The following is an 18,168-nucleotide window of genomic DNA, read 5'->3' as shown; positions in this document are numbered from 1 at the left end:
GAGTCGCCGAGCCGGTCCCCTAGTCCCTTGGGGCCGAGAGGTCTTCGAACCCGTTCTGTTTCCTCTCGGTCTTGAGAATGTCGGATTCTGATATAGACAGGGTGCTCCAAAGACTTTTCCAGTCCCCAGTCTTCCAAAATTTGTTTCGCTCCGACCCAGTTGGCTTCAGAGCCGATGGCCATGACCCATCCCATTGCTATTCCTCCTCCGACTGCTTCGCTCCGGAGCAGGTGCTCTTGGAGCCGGTGGAGATCTCAGGGTCGGCTCCGACCCTTACTCCAACCCGGGCCTCGGGTCCGAGTTTGTACGGACTTCTTCGGCTGGACCCGAGGGTGATGTTTGGGACCGATGCTTTCGGTTCCGAGCCTCCCTCTCGGTGCTTGCCAAGGGACTTCCGTCTACTATCATGGCCCGGAGACTGGACGCTCCCAGGATTCTGGAGGTCCGGCTTTCAGAGCCATGAGGAGTGCCTTGGCCAAATCCTCTTCGCCATCTCTCCGTTTTACCAGCACCTTCCCTGGGCGTGGAGACTGGGTCTTTGGTAGTTCCCCTGTCTGTGGCCAGCGGAGCCCCGAGGCCTGAGGTTACCCCAGTGGGGTTCCTCTTCCTGAGGGTTTTCGAGTCATCTCCAGAGGAACCCCCAAGGAAGAGATCGTGCAAGAGGAAGCACGTGGACTCCCCGAGTCTATCACATCGGACACGGATATGGATGATGCAGAGGGGTCCCCTAAGTCGCCCTCGGATGATGTCTCCTTTGCGGACATCTTAGAGATCCTCAAACAACGAGGCGGCTGGATGTCCAAACCCCCCTCTGCAGACGAATCAGTGCTCCTCAAGGCCTTTGGGGCTCAGCCCTCCGCCTCCTGGGTGTCTCCGCCTTGACGAGCTTCTGGATTTAGTTTGTCAAGGGCGTGGGAACACCCGGATACTGTGGAACCAGTCCCTTCTCGTCCAAACAAATTCTTATCTGCTCCCCGAGAAGGAGTTCCTTACTAAAGGCGTGGCTGTAGATGCCATGGTGGTGGCATCTGCTACACAGCAGGACGTGGCAGAGGCTTCAACGTCCATCCATCCTCCTAATAAGGAGTCTAGGAGTATGGATAGGTGCGGAAGCGCACCCTGACTTCAGCGGCCTTTACCTTAAGGTCTCTGAATTATTTGGCACATTTTACTAGGCTTCAGAGGGATCTGGTCAAGGAGTTGTCAGACTCCTCTCGGTAACCTACCTGAGCAGCTAGCCCAGTCCGTTAGCTCTCAGTTGGCTATCCTGACGTCAATTGCTAACTCGTCCATGAGGCTCATATCCTATGCGGCCGAAGGGGCGGTAGAGCGGCAGGCACAGGCGTGGCTCTCGTGACAGGCCTGGCTCGCTTGTGTCAGTTTGCGGAGGCCTTCAAGTCTTCCTTCGCCGACGCTCCCTTTGATGGGTCCTCATTGTTTGGACCCAAGGTGAAAGACACCCTTACCGCTGTGAGCAAGAGGGAAAACGTTATCTGCCGAGGGGCCGTTATTCCACTCCCTTCGGCCTTACCCCAAGGCCAAAGGAGGGGGAAAATGTGGTTCCGGAAATCTCGCAAGTTTTTCTCCCAACAGCAGGAAGATTCCCTCCAGAGGCAGAGGGCGGGAAATTTTTCAGGGAGACGCCGTCCCAGAGGCGGCAGAGGGCCCCGCAATTCTGGAGACCGCGAGTCCTTTCGTGGCTCTTCAGCCTCCCACACGACATGAGGGATTGCCCGGCTGTGCTGCTCGGAGCCAGTCGGGTGTCGTTGCCAAGCACCTAAAAGCCTGGGAGTCAATCACTCAGGACAGATGGGTGCTTCGGATAATTGCCGGAGGTTACACCATCCCATTCAAATACTCACCCCTCCGTCCAAGAGAATCCCGGACCCACCACCCAGTCAAAGGGAAATAGCAGCCGCAGAAGCTTCAAAGCTGCTACAAAAGGAGTCATCCAACCGTCCCCACAGACCAAATCGATCAGGAAATTACTCCAGGTTCTTTTAGTGCCAAAAAAGACAGGGGACCTGAGACCAATATTGGATCTCAGCAGACTGAACCTATCCGTTACGAAATCCAAATTCGAATGGTCACGCTGCAATCCATTCTCCCGTTGTTGGAGAAGGATGTTTGGATGTGCTCCATAGACCTCAAGGACGCCTATTATCACATACCGATACATCAGGCGTCCAGAAGGTATCTGCGCTTCAGCCTGGGAGCCAGTCATTACCAATTTTGTGCTCTGCCCTTTGGTCTCACCACAGCCCCCAGGGTGTTCACCAAGTGTTTGGCAGTAGTGACGGCTCACCTGAGGAGCCTTGGATTCCAAGTGTTTCCCTATCTCGACGACTGGCTCCTGACTGCCACCACCAGGCATCTACTTATGGACAACCTCAAAGCCACCATCTCCCTGGGTGTTTCCCTGGGGATTACATTCAATTGGTCAAAGTCTGTCTTGCTGCCCTCTCAGCATAAAGTTTATAGGAGCAGAGATAGACTCAAGATTGATGCATGCCTTTCTTCCTGCCGAAAGGATCCGAACCTTACAGGGCCAAGTTCAAGCTCTGATCTCGAGATCCAAAGCCCCAGCCAGGATGGTCCTACAGGTTCTAGGCTCAATGTCTGCCACGGTACTTTTAGTTCCTCTAGCAAGGTTACACATGAGGATTCTTCAGTGGCTCTTATCAACTCAATGGACTTTTCAAGATCTCCCCCTCAATCATCACATCATGATTACGGAAATATGCAAAAGGGACCTGCGCTGGTGGCTTCAGACATCCAACTTGGATCAGGGCAAACCCTTTGTTCTCCCTCCAGCGGTTACCCTGACGACAGATGCCTCCCAGATAGGGTGGGGGGGGCATTGTCTGGGCTGGCTAGTTCAGGGCTCCTGGCTTCCGGACTAAGCTCTTCTCCACATCAACGTGTTGGAGATGAGGGCTGTACTTCTATCCCTACAGGCCTTACACAAGTTCCTTCCTCAGGGTATCATCGCCATCCACACAGACAACATGTCGGTGGTTTGGTATCTGAACAAACAAGGAGGGACCAGATCGTATCCCCTTTGCAGAGAGGCCATGAGAGTGTGGGAATGGGCTGTAGCTACCAACCGCTTCTTGGTAGCGACCCACATCCCGGAAAGTCAAATGTATTGGCGGACAAATTAAGCAGGACAATTCTCTCCTCACGAATGGTCTCTAAACCGCACAGTAGCAGCCCAGGTTTTCAAGAGATGGGGACGCCGTGCTTACCTATTTGCGACTCCACAAAACACCAAGTGCCAAAGGTTCTTCTCCTTGATTCCACATCAGGAAGTACCGCCATGGATGCTCTAGCTCAACCCTGGCCAACAGGGTTGCTTTATGCTTTTCCTCCAATCCCACTCCTTCCCAAAGTCATTCAAAAAGCTTCTCAGCTAAGGTCTTCAATGATTCTGATTGCCCCATACTGGCCTCGTCAGATATGGTTTCCTTACCTGAAAAAGCATGCAGTGGACGATCCGTGGACCTTAGACCTGATCCCGGATTTGCTAATCCATCAGTCGGGACATTGGCATCAGTCCCTTCAATCTCTGAAATTGACAGCTTGGCTCCTCCACTTCCGACCTTAGTCAGAAGCCACACACTAGACCCGAAGTTGTTCACATTTTGTCTTCGCCCATAAACCCACCACTAACAAATTGTACCTCAGTAAGTGGAAGAGGTTTGCTATCTGGGCTCAACTCAAGGGCTTAGACCCTATCACTGCTCCTGTCCCAGAGGTTTTGAAATTCTTAACATCCCTATTTAATCAGGGATCTTCTGTCTCAACTATTAAAGTTCAACTAGCTGCTATCTCTAAATTCCATGAATCCACGGATCCTCCTTTGATGAGCAGCAGGCTATGCAAAACATTCATTAAAGGTGCGAGTCTGTTAAGACCACCAGTTTTTCATCCTGCACCTCCGTGGGATCTTGATTTAGTGCTTGGCATTAACATCTCCCCTTTTGAACCGGCTGCTACATGCTAATTAAAATATCTGTCATGGAAAACGGCATTCTTAGTGGCTATTACTTCAGCAAGAAGAGTCTCAGAGCTTCAAGCCCTGTCTATTAAACCACCATATCTGATTTTCCACAAAGATAGAGTATCTCTTAGGCCTAATCCATCCTTTGTCCCAAAGGTCTGCTCTAGTTTCTGTCTTCAACAATCTCTAGAACTACCAGTTTTCTTTCCAAAATTCTCTAATGAGGCAGAATACACTCTCCATAAATTGGATGTTCACAGGCAATTACGCTTCTATTTAGACAGGACCCAGCAACTTCGTAAGTCAGACCAGTTGTTTGTGTCCTTCTCAGATAATAAATTGGGCCAAACCATCACAAAAGCTACAATCTCAAAATGGATCAGAGATTGCATAACTCAGGCCTATTCTTCTTCAAATAAGCAACTCGCATCATCTATCAAAGCTCATTCTACCAGAGCTATGGCTACTTCTATAGCTTTTCATTCCAAGCTCGCTATTTCGAAATTTGTGCTGCGGCTACTTGGTCCAACCCGCACACTTTCATTTCCCACTACAAATTGGATGTGGCATCTAAAGGACGAGCTTCATTTGGTTCCACGGTACTCAGGAGTGTTTTCCAGTGAGCCACCCAGGATTCAGGTGCTAGGACGCTGTCCCATCATTCAGAATGTAGGCGAGATAGATCACATAACATCTTTTAGTTATGTACTCACCATAACTTCAGATGTTTGGGATCCATCTCACTACATTCCTGATACCCACCCTCCTTCCCCTGCCTTGCAGATCAGAAGAGATAGAACGGTTTTGAGCTCCACTGTTTTTATCTTGTTTCATCTGACGATGTTATATAAGCAGGGTATGCATGTGTGCATGTATGCGGACAAACTAGATCTGGGGGACTGTTGGTGGTGCATCCTGGGATATAGTAAGCTCAGCCAATAAGAGACTTCGCTCTTTGGCATAAGCGTGCCGAGTCGGAGCCGAGGGATCGGCTCCGAACCCATCATTCAGAATGTAGGCGAGATGGATCCCAAACATCTGAAGTTATGGTGAGTACATAACTAAAAGTTTCTGCCTGTTCTTCTTGTGTTTATGATTATTTTTTATTGAATTTTGGTTGACAGGATCAAAAGATACTCAGGACTCTTAGCTTATACTGACATACACAGCTCAGACTTTCTGCATTACAATATGTTAGTGATCTGATGTTTTTTAACCTGAAATGTGTATCTAAGAGTTGAAAAGTTTTAATGTTAAGTTGTCAATCTCGCCTTCATTCTTGCTTGATGGGTTCGGAGCCGATCCTCGGCTCCGACTCGGCACTTGCTTTAGCTCGAGAACTCCTTTTACCAGCTCGAGGCAGCCCCATATCCCATGATGCAAGGCAGTAAGTACCCAGATCTCGTTTGCTCGCTTGGGAGGTCTTCTTTACCAGCTCCTGGTAAGTTGTTTCACTTTGTGATTTTCAAGCCCCTTTTAGTCAAAACTAATTTTTATAGTTTAAATTTAATTTCTATCCCTTCCTGACAGAAATTCCCTGTCTTTTGAATTTGTTCTTAGTTATCCCTATCCCATCCCCTGTTAGGGTGTGTGTGTTGGTGTTTTTATAGAATACCTTTTGGTATTTTGTGTAATTTAATTTTATTTTGACTGGTGTGTGTGTGTTTTGTGTGTCGGCACCATGTCAAAGGAGAGGGTTTCAGGTTTTAAGAAGTGTGACTCGTGCTGTCAGAAAATGTCTCTGACAGACGGTCACACTTCTTGCCTGTATTGTCTGGGCCCTCTTCACCTGCAGGACTCCTGTGCTATTTGTCACTCCTTCAGCCAGAGAGTCCTGCAGGAGAGACATAACAAACTGGTTCTTAGGGGCCTTCTTGCCGGAGGGCTCTCCGCTAAGTCGGCTCCACCAAACCAGCAAGAGTTTCCAAGGCCCAGGCTTCTGTTTCTAAGCCTGCGGCCTCGCCCGACTGCATAGAGTCGAGATCGCTCGCTGGAGCCGATTCTGGCTTGACTAAGCTTCGGCACCGATGGCCATCGGTGCCAAAACTGTATTGTCCACTTCGATGTCGGCCCGATCGGCTCCGGCACCCATGTGGCACAGGCATCGGTGTCGGCTCCCATCGGCTCCGACACCGTTATTTTGGTGGCTGTATCGGCTCCGCTGGAGCCGATACATCGGCGCTCTGTCGGCTCCGGAAATCGGCTCCGACAGGATCCGTAGTGTCGGCTCCTATGGCTCATTCCAGGAAGAGGTCGAGGTCTCCTTCCTTGGAGCCGATACTTTTGGCTCCGGCTTCACCTCTTCTGTCGGAACGGAGCCATCGGAGACGATCTTCAAGGTCATCCAGGTTGTCTGACCATGACCTAGAGAGAGTGGTCAGCAGATTGCTCAAGTCACAGGTACTGGCCCAAATGCTTCACAGTCCGTCTCAGCAGACGACTGTTGGTCCACACCCCGTTACAGTTCCTCCTTCAACTCTACCCCAGAGCTTGGAGTTGGAGTCTTCGGGCATAGTTACTGCTACGGCTGGAGGACGGATACCCCCTTCTGTTCCTTCAGCCTCTACTCTTATCTCCTCTTCCTTAGAGGGATTCGTGGTCGGGCTTCCATGGTCTCCTCCGAGGGGTGAGTGGCATCGGACCCTTGTCCGAACCCGCTCTTCCCTTGGAGCCTCGGCCTTGGTGAGCTCGGCTCCGACATCTGCCTCGGATGCTTCCCTTCGGTGGTCCCTGGAGTTCCTAGCTCTTGGAGCGGGTTCTCTCGGACCTGCCTGGGAGGGGAGCATTCGAGGTGATGAAGAGTGTACTGGCCACTGGTATCAGTCAGCAGTCTCTTCCCGTAGCTCCTCCCTCTATTGTACCTGTTGACATCTCTGCCACTTCTCTTGCTACAGGACCCAGAGATCCTCCGCCTCAGGTTTCCCCATTGGGAATTTCCCCTCTTCCGAGGATTCTCCTGATGTTTCGGGAGATCCTCCTAGGAAGAGGACTTGTAAGAGGAAGTATGTAGACTCCCGAGTCTGTCACCGGATACTGACTTTGATGAGTCAGAGGGATCCCCTAGATCCCCCTCTGAGGATGTCTCCTTTTCAGACATCCTAGAACTTCTGAAACAGAGGGGAAACTGGCCCACCAACAATCCCTCTGAGGATGAGTCAGTATACCTAGAGGCGTTTGGATCTCGGCCCTCCACCTCCTGGGTGTCTCCGCCTTTCGACCCTCTTATGCAGGTTATTGCACGAAAGGCGTGGACAGCTCCTGACTCTGTAGAGCCAGTCCCTAGGAGGCCTTCTAAATTTATCACTGCCCCTAGTGACAAACAATTCCTTACCAAGGGTGTCCCCGCTGATGCCATGGTGGTGGCTGCGGCCACCAAAAAGGAACTTGCAGATCCTTCCGTGCCCGTCCATCCTCCTAATAAGGACTCTAGGACCATGGATAGGTAGCAAGCGGATGTTTTCCTCAGCGACCTTTGCTATGCTCGCTGAATTATCTTTGTCACTTCACCAGACTCCAGAGAGATATCCTGAAGGAGCTGGGAGAAGTAGTTCAGGATCCTACAGCTGCAGGGGCTCAAGAAAAGATTGCTTCGCAGCTAGGAACCCTCAATTCCATTGCTAACTCCTCCATGCGGCTAATATCTTATGCTGCGGATGGAGTAGAGCCGCAGGCACAGGTGTGGCTCTTAGACGCCAAGCCTGGATGCGGCTATGTGATTTTTGGATCCCTTTAAGGCATCCTTCACAAATTCTCCCTTTGATGGGTCAGCTTTGTTTGGCCCTCAGGTGAAGGAGACCTTGACCAGGTGTGAGCAGGACGGCAAGACTCTTTCTGCTGTTGGAGTCCGTTTTCCACCCCTTCTAGGCCTTATCCCAAAGGACAGAAGGGTGGTAAGATGTGGTTCCAGAATCCCAAGGAGTCACGCCAGATTCACGTGGTCAGTTTACCCCTAGAGGCAGAGGGGGTAACAACAACAGACGCTCTAGAGGCAGAGGGGGTCCAAAACCAGGGAAACAGGGAGCCTCTCTCTGATAAGCCCTTTCAGCATCCCTGAGGTGTTGCCCGGCTGTCCCTCCTTGGAGGCAGTCGGGGAAGATTATCACTGTACCCAGAAGCCTGGCATTCCCTCACTCAAGACAGATGGGTACAGTCGCTCATATCCAAGGGTTACATACTTCCTTTCGAGGAAAGTCGCTTCCTCTCAAGTTCCCTTCCAGACGTACAACCTGGTCTAAGGCACATTGCAGAGTTAGAAATCGCAAAACTACTGCAAAAAGAGCCATTCAGCCAGTTACAATAGACCATTCAGAGCCGGAATCTACTCAAGGTTCTTTTTGGTCCCCAAAAGACGGGAGACTGGAGACCAATATTGGATCTCAGCAGACTCAACAAGTCTGTCAGGAAGACAAGATTCGAATGGTCACTCTTCAGTCAATTCTGCCCTTCTTACAGAAGGACAACTGGATGTGCTCAATAGATCTTCAGGATGCGTACTATCACATCAAAATTCACAGACGCTCCAGGAGATTTCTCCGCTGTCGGCTGGGGTCCAGTCATTTCCAGTTCAGAGCCCTGCCCTTTGGTCTCACTACAGCCCCCAGAGTGTTCACCAAATGCATGGCAGTGGTCACGGCTCACCTGAGACGTCAAGGATTCCAGGTGTTTCCGTATCTCGACGACTGGCTCCTGTCAGCCACCACCAGGCATCAGCTTATACAAGCCAGGGATTACACAATAGACCTTTGTTCTCATTTGGGCATCTCAGTCAACTTGAAAAGTCATCCTTATCGCCCTGCCAGTCTATTACCTTCATAGGCAAACTTAAACACTGTTCGGATGTCAGCTACCCTTACAGAACAAAGAGTTTCAGACATTCAGACTCATGTCAGGATCATTCTGGCCAGCAAGAAAGTACAGGCCAGAATGGTTCTAAAAGTATTAGGTCTCATGGCTGCGGCCATTACTCTTCTTCCCTGGCTCGATTCTACATGCGCCTCCTTCAGTGGATGCTGTTCACACAGTGGTCATACCAGCAACTCCCAATGCGTCACCAGATTCTGGTGACACAAACATGCAAAGAACATCTTGCTTGGTGGATCACATCGTCTCAGGTTCACCAAGGCAGATGCTTTGTACCTCCCCCGATAGCCACTGTCACCACGGATGCCTCCCTGATCGGGTGGGGGGTCATTATCAGGGCAGGATGGTTCATGGGACGTGGCAACCGTTCGAGTACCATCTGCACATAAATGTCCTGGAGATGAGAGCAGTGCTTTTAACGTTGCAAGCCCTCAACGACTTTCTTCCCGTAGGGACAATTGCAGTCCACACAGACAACATGTCTGTAGTTTGGTATATCAACAAACAGGGCGGAACGAAGTCCTACCCCTTGTGTCGAGAAGCGCTCAGACTATGGCAATGGGCGATCTCCTCTCATCGGTTTCTGGTAGCAACGCATATCCCTGGGAAAACCAACATTATAGCGGACAGATTGAGCAGAGCTATTCTCATGCCTCACGAGTGGTCTCTCAAGCAATCCATAGCGGAAGAGATTTTTCTGGAATGGGGTCGTCCATGTTGCGATCTTTTTGCTACTCCCCAAAACAGCAAATGTCCAGACTTCTTCAGCCTCTTCCCTCTATCAGGCCATCCCCCAGAGACGCTCTGACCCAGGATTGGCCCCAGGGACTTCTTTATGCCTTCCCCATTTCCTCTGATCCCTCAGGTGATCCAGAAAGCTACCGCTTTGAGAGCCAAATTGATTCTCATTGCCCCTTACTGGCCTCGACAAGTTTGGTTCCGTTCCTCCATCATCACCTTTTGGTGCAGCCGTGGCATCTGGACCCAGTGCCAGATCTACTGATTCACCAATCCGGTCAGCTGCACCGGTCAATCCCTTCTCTCAACCTCACAGCATGGTTGCTCCACTTCCTTCCTTAGCCAGGCTTCCTTTGATCTCTAACCCAGTTAGAGACATCATAGTAGCTTCACTAAAATCCTCTACCAGGAGGATTTACACAAGCAAATGGAACGTTTCTCTTTTGGGCTAAGGCCCAAAATATTGATCCTTTACTGCCCCTGTTCAGGCAGTTCTGGACTTCTTAGCAGAGATTTTTCATGCAGGCTCCTCTTCTTCCACAGTCAGAGTTCAGTTGGCTGCTATTTCTAATTTTCATGTCGGGATAGCAGATCATAATATTATGTCCCATAGGCTCTGCAGGGCCTTCTTGAAAGGAATTTTTCCTACTAAAGCCTCCAATCAGGAATCCTCCTCCTCAGTGGGATCTAAATTTAGTGCTGACATCCTTGATTCTTCCCCTTCGAGCCAGCTGTTTCTTGTTCCCTGAAATATCTTTCTTGGAAAACTTTATTCCTAGTGGCTATTACATCTGCCAGGAGGGTGTCTGAACTTCATGCTCTTCGGTTCGACCCTATTTGATTTTTCACAAAGACAGAGTATCTTTGAGAACTAATCCATCCTTTTACCTAAGGTCGCTTCAAAAACAATCTGAATCAATCCATTGATCTCCTGTATTTTTCCTAACTATTCAGATAGAGCTGGACAAAACCTACATTATCTTGACGTCCACCGTCAGCTTAGATATTATTTGGACAGAACACAAAAATTTAGAAAATCTGATCAACTTTTTGGTTCCTATGCGGATAATAAAAAGGGCCTTCCTGTTTCTAAAGTGACTTTGTGCAGATGGCTTTCTTCGGTCATCACTGAAATTTATACGATCAGGGGAAAACAGCTGTGCTCAAAACCTAAAGCACATTCAACTAGGAGTTTAGCTACTTCTACAGCTTTTCAAGCTAGACTGCCTTTGGACACTATTTGTGCAGCGGCCACTTGGGCCACTCCTCACACTTTTGTTTCCCATTACAAATTGGACTTGGCCTCCAGGGACAGAGCCAGTTTTGGCTCTACAGTCCTCAAGAGTTTGTTCCATTGAGCCACCCAGGATAGAGGTGCTAGGGACGCGGTCCCATCAAGCAAGAATGAAGGCGAGATTGACAACTTAACATATGTACCTACCATAACGTTCCATGTTAGTTGTCTTCTCGCCTTCTTTCTTGCGACCTCCCTCCTTCCCCTGGCCTGGACAGACCTTGTATAAGAAACTATTATGCTAAAGACCATTCAAACCTGGTCCTTTTTCCATCTGTAAGTTTCTTCTTCCTTTGGGAAGTATTTTATGCTTGGTGTTATTGCCCTTTGTCAACAAACGAGATCTGGGTACTTACTGCCTTGCATCATGGGATATGGGGCTGCCTCGAGCTGGTAAAAGGAGTTCTCGAGCTAAAGCAAGTGCCGAGTCGGAGCCGAGGATCGGCTCCGAACCCATCAAGCAAGAAAGAAGGCGAGAGAAGACAACTAACATGGAACGTTATGGTAGGTACATAACTTCTTATTTTCTCATGGTGGTACACTTCATGTTAATAAGTGAAACATTACATATAGACTGTTTCCCTCTAGGGAGCTGAAACTGCTGTTCCTAATTTACTTCATTTATTGCTGCTAGCAGTGCTTTGCATATTGTAACTAATGATTGCCTGCTAATCCCCAGCCACATTTTTAAACCATGGTTGTGCATGTGTACTGCAAGATATTTTTAATGCTGCTAATGATTTACTTGCTACGTGTTTTTACTATGAGATGAGGCTTTCATGGATTGTAACTTTTGTGGATGTTTGCTTGGGTAAACAAGGAATTTCCCAACTCTCTGTACCTCTATCCACTTTTCCCCATCATATCCTGTCTCCTATGGCTTATTTTTTAATACTCTTTTAATTCTTATAATCTACCCTGTCCTATTCCCACTTTTAGCAAATATGCCAATTTAAACCCTAAACTCAGTCTTATTATTAATTTTTCCGATGACCATTTACAACCATTATGCTAATTATTTTCACTGTATTATGTGTAAATTAGCTATTGTCCTAACACATGCTATATATTTTAACTACTAAACCTTGTCTCCTTATTTAATTAACCTTACACCACAAACTTATCTGTCCTCAATCATCGGATACCTACAGCAATGTGCTCCAAATTTGATAGCTATTATTCTCCCTTTACCCAGCTATACCCAAATTGGACCCACATAGAGGAAACTTGGTTGTCAAAGCTGGTTTTACTCGTTTAAAGCTGACTGTGTACATGCAACCCACTGTGGTAATTTCTAATGTATATTCTAATTATTATCTCCCAGTCTTTATCTTTGCTGGGTATACAAGTAATCCTACTACACTTTCTGAATTTATTTCTCCTCCTTTCAGCCCCATATTCACCCCAGGCAGACTGGGTCACATAAGCAACTCTCTCTACAACTTGAAAGACTGCAACTCTCAGCTACAACACTCACAGGAACCCCTACTCTCAACAGAGCTAAAGTATATATATATATATATATATATATATATATATATATATATATATATATATATATATATATACTTGCTATATCCTGTTGTAATAATATAATCTGTAAAATTCCCTCTCATTACTGTGTACACTGCCAAGGGTTAGAATTTAGTCATACAATGACCTGTCTCCCCTTCTAGTCAGCTAAATTGTCCTTGCATTCTCTGCTTGTCTGCTTGACCTGCATCTTCTCCTAACACATGCATTTGGCCTGAATTCCATTTTCTTGTTTCTCTCCTCCTTCAACCCTTCCTAACCTGCCTCCAAAGTATCCCCTGCCCCTCACTATCCTTTTTACCCTAGCTGTCTCCTTCTTCAGTGCTGCACTCATTTTCTTTTTTTCCTTACTCCCCCCCCCCTCCTTTTAGCTTCAAATACTATATCTTTTTCCTTACCAATGCCAGTGCTAATATCCACTCCTCACTGATTGTTTTATTTTCTGGCAGTTCACAGCTATGACAGTGTGGACTCATTCCGTTTAGCCCTCGCTACACTCGGTTCACTTCACTTCACTATCCCAATACCTCTACATTTATATTGTCACAATACATCCCCTCCTCTATAGACTGCTTCTCTTCCTGTCCATCATACCCAGTCAGCACACACTACTTTTCTAGTTTCTCTTCACCTGTTTTCCCCACATTACCTATCTCTTTTCCCTTCTTCATCACTTGTTTACTCTTAAATATACCTACATCCTATCTTATCTTTATCTCTCACTTCTCTGGAGTGTCTCCCTCCTGCATTTTTCCATCAACCATCCACTTCTACCTCACCTCCTTGCCTTTTCTAACCCTTAGCCAGCCAGCATCTCTTATTTTTCTTACCAGTTCTTAGCCTGCCATCATCTCTTGCTCTATAGCCATCACACCTCCTCTTCCTCCATCCCCAACCATAATTTCTATCTGTGTAATTACTCCTTTCCTCCTACTACTCTACATTCTCACCAGCTATACTACACATATCTTACCCATTAACCTACCACCCACACTCACCCATCCTCGTAACATTGATAAACCTTCCTGGATCTTAAATGCACCCTTCTTAATTAACCCATTTTACATTCTCATGCATAAATATAAACCTCTTAACACCAACACTCACCCTCACAAAACAAAGCTTTATCACCTTACTTATAAACATAAGTTTTCTTTATCACTACCTTTCCCCAAAAAACTTATTTTTATGCAGAGACATTCAACCTAACTCTCGCCCCAGAACTTCTCCCAATCTTGTCACTACCCACCTACCCCCTACTATGTCTACTTCAAAACCATCCACCAAGAGGTTAACCATCATCTCCATGAATATTCATAGCCTTCTAAACAAAATCTCAATTTCATGCATGGATTACACAATACTCACCAGACATAGTTGTTCTCACTGAAACTTGGCTAAAACCTCACACCATAGACACTGAAAATCTTTCACCTGGTTATAATATCCGCTCTGCTAGAATACACAAAAAAGCTGGTGGCATAGCAATATTTTACTCAAATCAACTTAACATCTCCCCACTGTCTATACCACTCCCTGACTTTCATCCAGCTGAACTCACACTTGCTTACTATGAACTAAATGACCATAAAAAGCTATGTATTGTTGGTATCAATATCCCTCCAGAGAACAACATTCCCATTCTTGAAAGCATTCTCTTTTGAACTTCCAACTATATATTAAATGAAACTATAATTCAAGGGAATGTCAATACTGACTGGCATACCTTGACTTCTGAATTCCCTACCTCAAGCATAAACCTCCATGGCTGCACTCAACTAATTTCTTTTGTCATCCGGTACAATAAATCCACCATGATTGGCTCCATCCTTTACTGAATCCTAGTATTCAGTCCCAGTTTATATCATAACCCTACAGCTCTCCCAGATTCTATCAGTGACCACCTCCCAACCTACATCTAAAGGCTCTCCCCACAGCTTGCCAAGCAGCATAAGCTTAAAGAATGCTGTATTCTCACCAGTTTCAACCCAGATGAATTTAACAATATACTTGCCTCCATAAATTGGATCTTCCTCCTTAGTCTACCACTAGAGGATGCCATTCAGAAATTTAACCATATAGTCCAAGATACTCTCAATTTCCTAGCTCCACTCAGGAAAAAAGATTTAAAACTCACCAAGCTCCTTGGCTTTCTCATTCCATCTGAGTCCTTATGCACAATAGGGATATTGCTTGGAAAAACTGGTTAAAATCCAAATCCCCTAATCACCTTCAAATGTACAAACTCCTTCATAACCTCACCAAAAACAAGTCAAAGAAGACAAAAAAACTACTTTCTAAAGCCTCAAACCAACCATCAAAATAATCCAAAAGAATTCTGGAACACTATTAATAGGATCCTAAACCCTGGCTTTCCCAGTATACCAAGCCCATACCAAATAACTCTCCCCAAGAAATCGCAACAAAGTTTAATACCTATTTCATTGACTGTATTAACAAACTAACCCAAAACGGTCACCTTTATAACCCCACACTTTTGCTCCCTCCCCTAGACAACATACCCACTTTTTCTCTCAAACCTGTCTCTACTGCTTACATCAAATCTCTACTTAACAAATTAAAACCCTGCTCTCATTCAGCAGACAATCTACCAACAAAATTCCTTAAATTAGCAGCTAACTCAATAGCCTACCTAATCTCCATCCTACACCACTGCCTCTCTCTAAAATCCTTAAACTGGCTTGAACTGCCCACATCCTCCTCCTCTCTAAGCTGCTCCTCACCTACTTCATAATCAATAAACCAACTTCCTGCCCAGCCATCTCAATCCTCATCACTTATTATACTCCTACCCCTGGATTTACTAAACTTCCGAGCAGGACTAATCTAGTCCTGCATGGAAGCAGCAGCTTAAGAGGGGGACGGCAGCGCGCCATGCATATTAATGAAGGTGCTCTGCTTGAACTCCTAATGCTACATGGAGCGTGGACGAGTGCATGGGGTGTGTCTGAGAGCAGAGCTCTCAGAATAAACACACCCCTGCAAAGTAGAACAGAAGAATGTGTAAATAAATGAGCGAGACTGCTCATGTGTCCTCATATCCCCACCAACAGTCCCCATGTGTTCAACAGCAACAGTACAATTAAATAAAATGAAGAAACCCTTTTAGTTATTTTTTTTAAAACCTCGAGTACAGCTATACATAGGTGCCCAGGTTTGCCCATTGCTTAGCTACAGTTAAAGCAGCTGAAAAGGATGAAGAGGATAACAAGGAATTTATGTGCAAATAAAGCAGCATAGCAATAGTGTAGTGGTTAGAGCATCCGCCTAACGAGCAGGCATTCCTGGTTCGAGTCTCACTGCAGCACATATCATTTTCCATGTGAAATCTATATATGAACATAATTTTACATCTTTTTGCCATATAACCTACATAACATTTCAATGTGAACTGGAGTAATGCATGAAATGCACATGTGAAGTGTCAGTGTCATAATGAATAAGGCACTAGTAAGCAGGTGTAAGCACAAATAAGCAGTAGTAAGCATATATAAGCACTAGTAAGTATTTGTACGTCTGTTTGCGTGGGGGTAAGCATTGCCTGCACAGATTAAGCAAAATAGAAGTTAACTGAATGTAAGAAACTGTAACCAGAAGTTAGCATTGTTGAGCTCTGCGCAAACCCGCACACACCTGCATACAACTGCTTTAAAGTGCCTTAATCACTCTGTACCCAACGGCCCGTGTTCTGCCCAGCAACAAAATAAACAGAGCCTGCAAGGCTCGAACTCAGGACCCTGTACATCACAGTCACAGTAATTAACCACTAAGCCATCATAGCAATACATATAAATGAGGTATCAGCAAACTAATCCTCACCACAGGAAAATCAAATCAAACATGTGAACTGAATCTATGTACAGTGTGATGTATACAACATAAATATGTGAACTGGAGTACTACAGTAAGCATAGATTTGAGGTGTCATTGTAATAAAGTGCAGAAATCCCCAGGACCCCATACAGTGCATGTACACATGAATCACAGATACCAGACACATATATAACCTGTAATGAAGAATAAATCACTTCCAAAAGGCAAACATAGTGCTACTTAACTATTAAGCAATGCTAACCGTAGCACAGCTCAACTTAGTAAGTGTAAGCAATGTGTAGGGAAGCCAATTCAATCTGCCCAGTGGTATACCTCTTTAAGCAGTGCCAGTCTTAGGTAAGCAGGTGTGCCCATAGCTTAGCCTTTTCAAAACCGGCCAATCACGGAAAAGTGCGGGAAATTGGCCCTACTTAAACCCAAGAGGCGGGAATACAGCTCATAACTGGTTGTAGCTACCCCTTGCAGGCACTATGGCAGTAAGGGGAGAAGGCGTGCGCTTCCGGGCGCAGCGCTGGTGCATCCAGGAGTCCAAGGTCATGGCTGGACTCCTAAAGACCATGCACAGAGGCTGCTGCAAGGCCAGTACCAGGGCTCCCAATATAAGGTGGAGGCCTGGGACCGTCTCGCCCGCGACCTTACTAGTGCCACTGACATACCCCAAACTAGTGAGCAGGTCAGGCACCACTATGCCGACCTAAAGCGGCAGAAAGGCGACCTCTTGATGGAGTGGCTCCAAGAGGCTAGAGCAGTAGGGGATGTCCCAGCCGTGTGTATCAGTCCACGACCTGTGTAATAATTGCTATCTCAGGTATATCATGGATAGGTATGGCTAAATATTCTTCTTATGTTCGCCACAGCTGTAATGGAGCAGGCCATGAACCAGGAGGCTTACATCAGCCACCTGTTGCGGTTGCAATGCAAGACAGGTCAGTAGTACTCATGCTTCTACTGTCATAGGAAATAAAAATAAAAGTAGTAGTATTGTAATTGCTATTATAAAACCTGTATTGTTCAAGGCAAGTTCTGCATACACTAGAGAATATGGCAAGAAGAGTCTGATATTGTTAGTATGACAAAACAGGTCCAACTGCTAGACTATATATATCTGTATTCTGGTATCATATGGTAATGTAGATTTGAAGTCATGTAATAGTACTGTTGTATTAAGCACTGTTACCCACACCATGCAGCATAAATCGAATGTGTAGGAATGCCTGTAATATGACAGGTGTAATCCCCAGAGGTCATTTAGTACAAGTGAGAGACACATAGACAGTAAACAGGTAAAATGCAGACAACAAAAAATGAATAGCACTTGTAACTGAGGTGTGTAGTGTTGTTCTTTTAGCACACACAGCCACTGTTTGAATCCTGCCAGTGGTAGTAGTCTGCATACAGAATCATACCCACAACTGTACAGATATGTCCAGAATGTCTATTAAAATGACCCATATCTATTGCTTATCAACCTGTCCCCCTGGAAATCAGTGGGATGATCCCAGACATATAAGCAGCAAACAGGAAATACAACTGATTGACGCACATCTATGACAAACATCTGGCACACTAGCAACTCCCCAATACCTTATGTGACTAAGAAGCAATGTATGTCCCATTTACACCCCAACTTGTTAATCTGTGGTCAGAGTGTGTACAGTAACAGTGAGTAGTATGTGCAGAATACTAAAGTGTAATCTGGAACTTTGTGTGGCAACAGTCAGGTAGTGCTAACAAACACTGATCCCACAGGTACGTTGGATAAGTACAATGTGCTGATAAATGCAGACCAATATAACCTGCAATGGTACTGTCCACCCTGGAATTGTAGGGGATTGTGAGTGTTGCAGTTTCTCCAAATAAGAAAGTAGCACTGGTCACTGTCACC

Source organism: Protopterus annectens, chromosome 13.part0 (genome assembly GCF_019279795.1).
Source record: "Protopterus annectens isolate FY-2018-M chromosome 13.part0, PAN1.0, whole genome shotgun sequence".
Taxonomy (NCBI): Eukaryota; Metazoa; Chordata; order Ceratodontiformes; family Protopteridae; genus Protopterus; species Protopterus annectens.
This window is presented reverse-complemented; position numbering follows the sequence as displayed.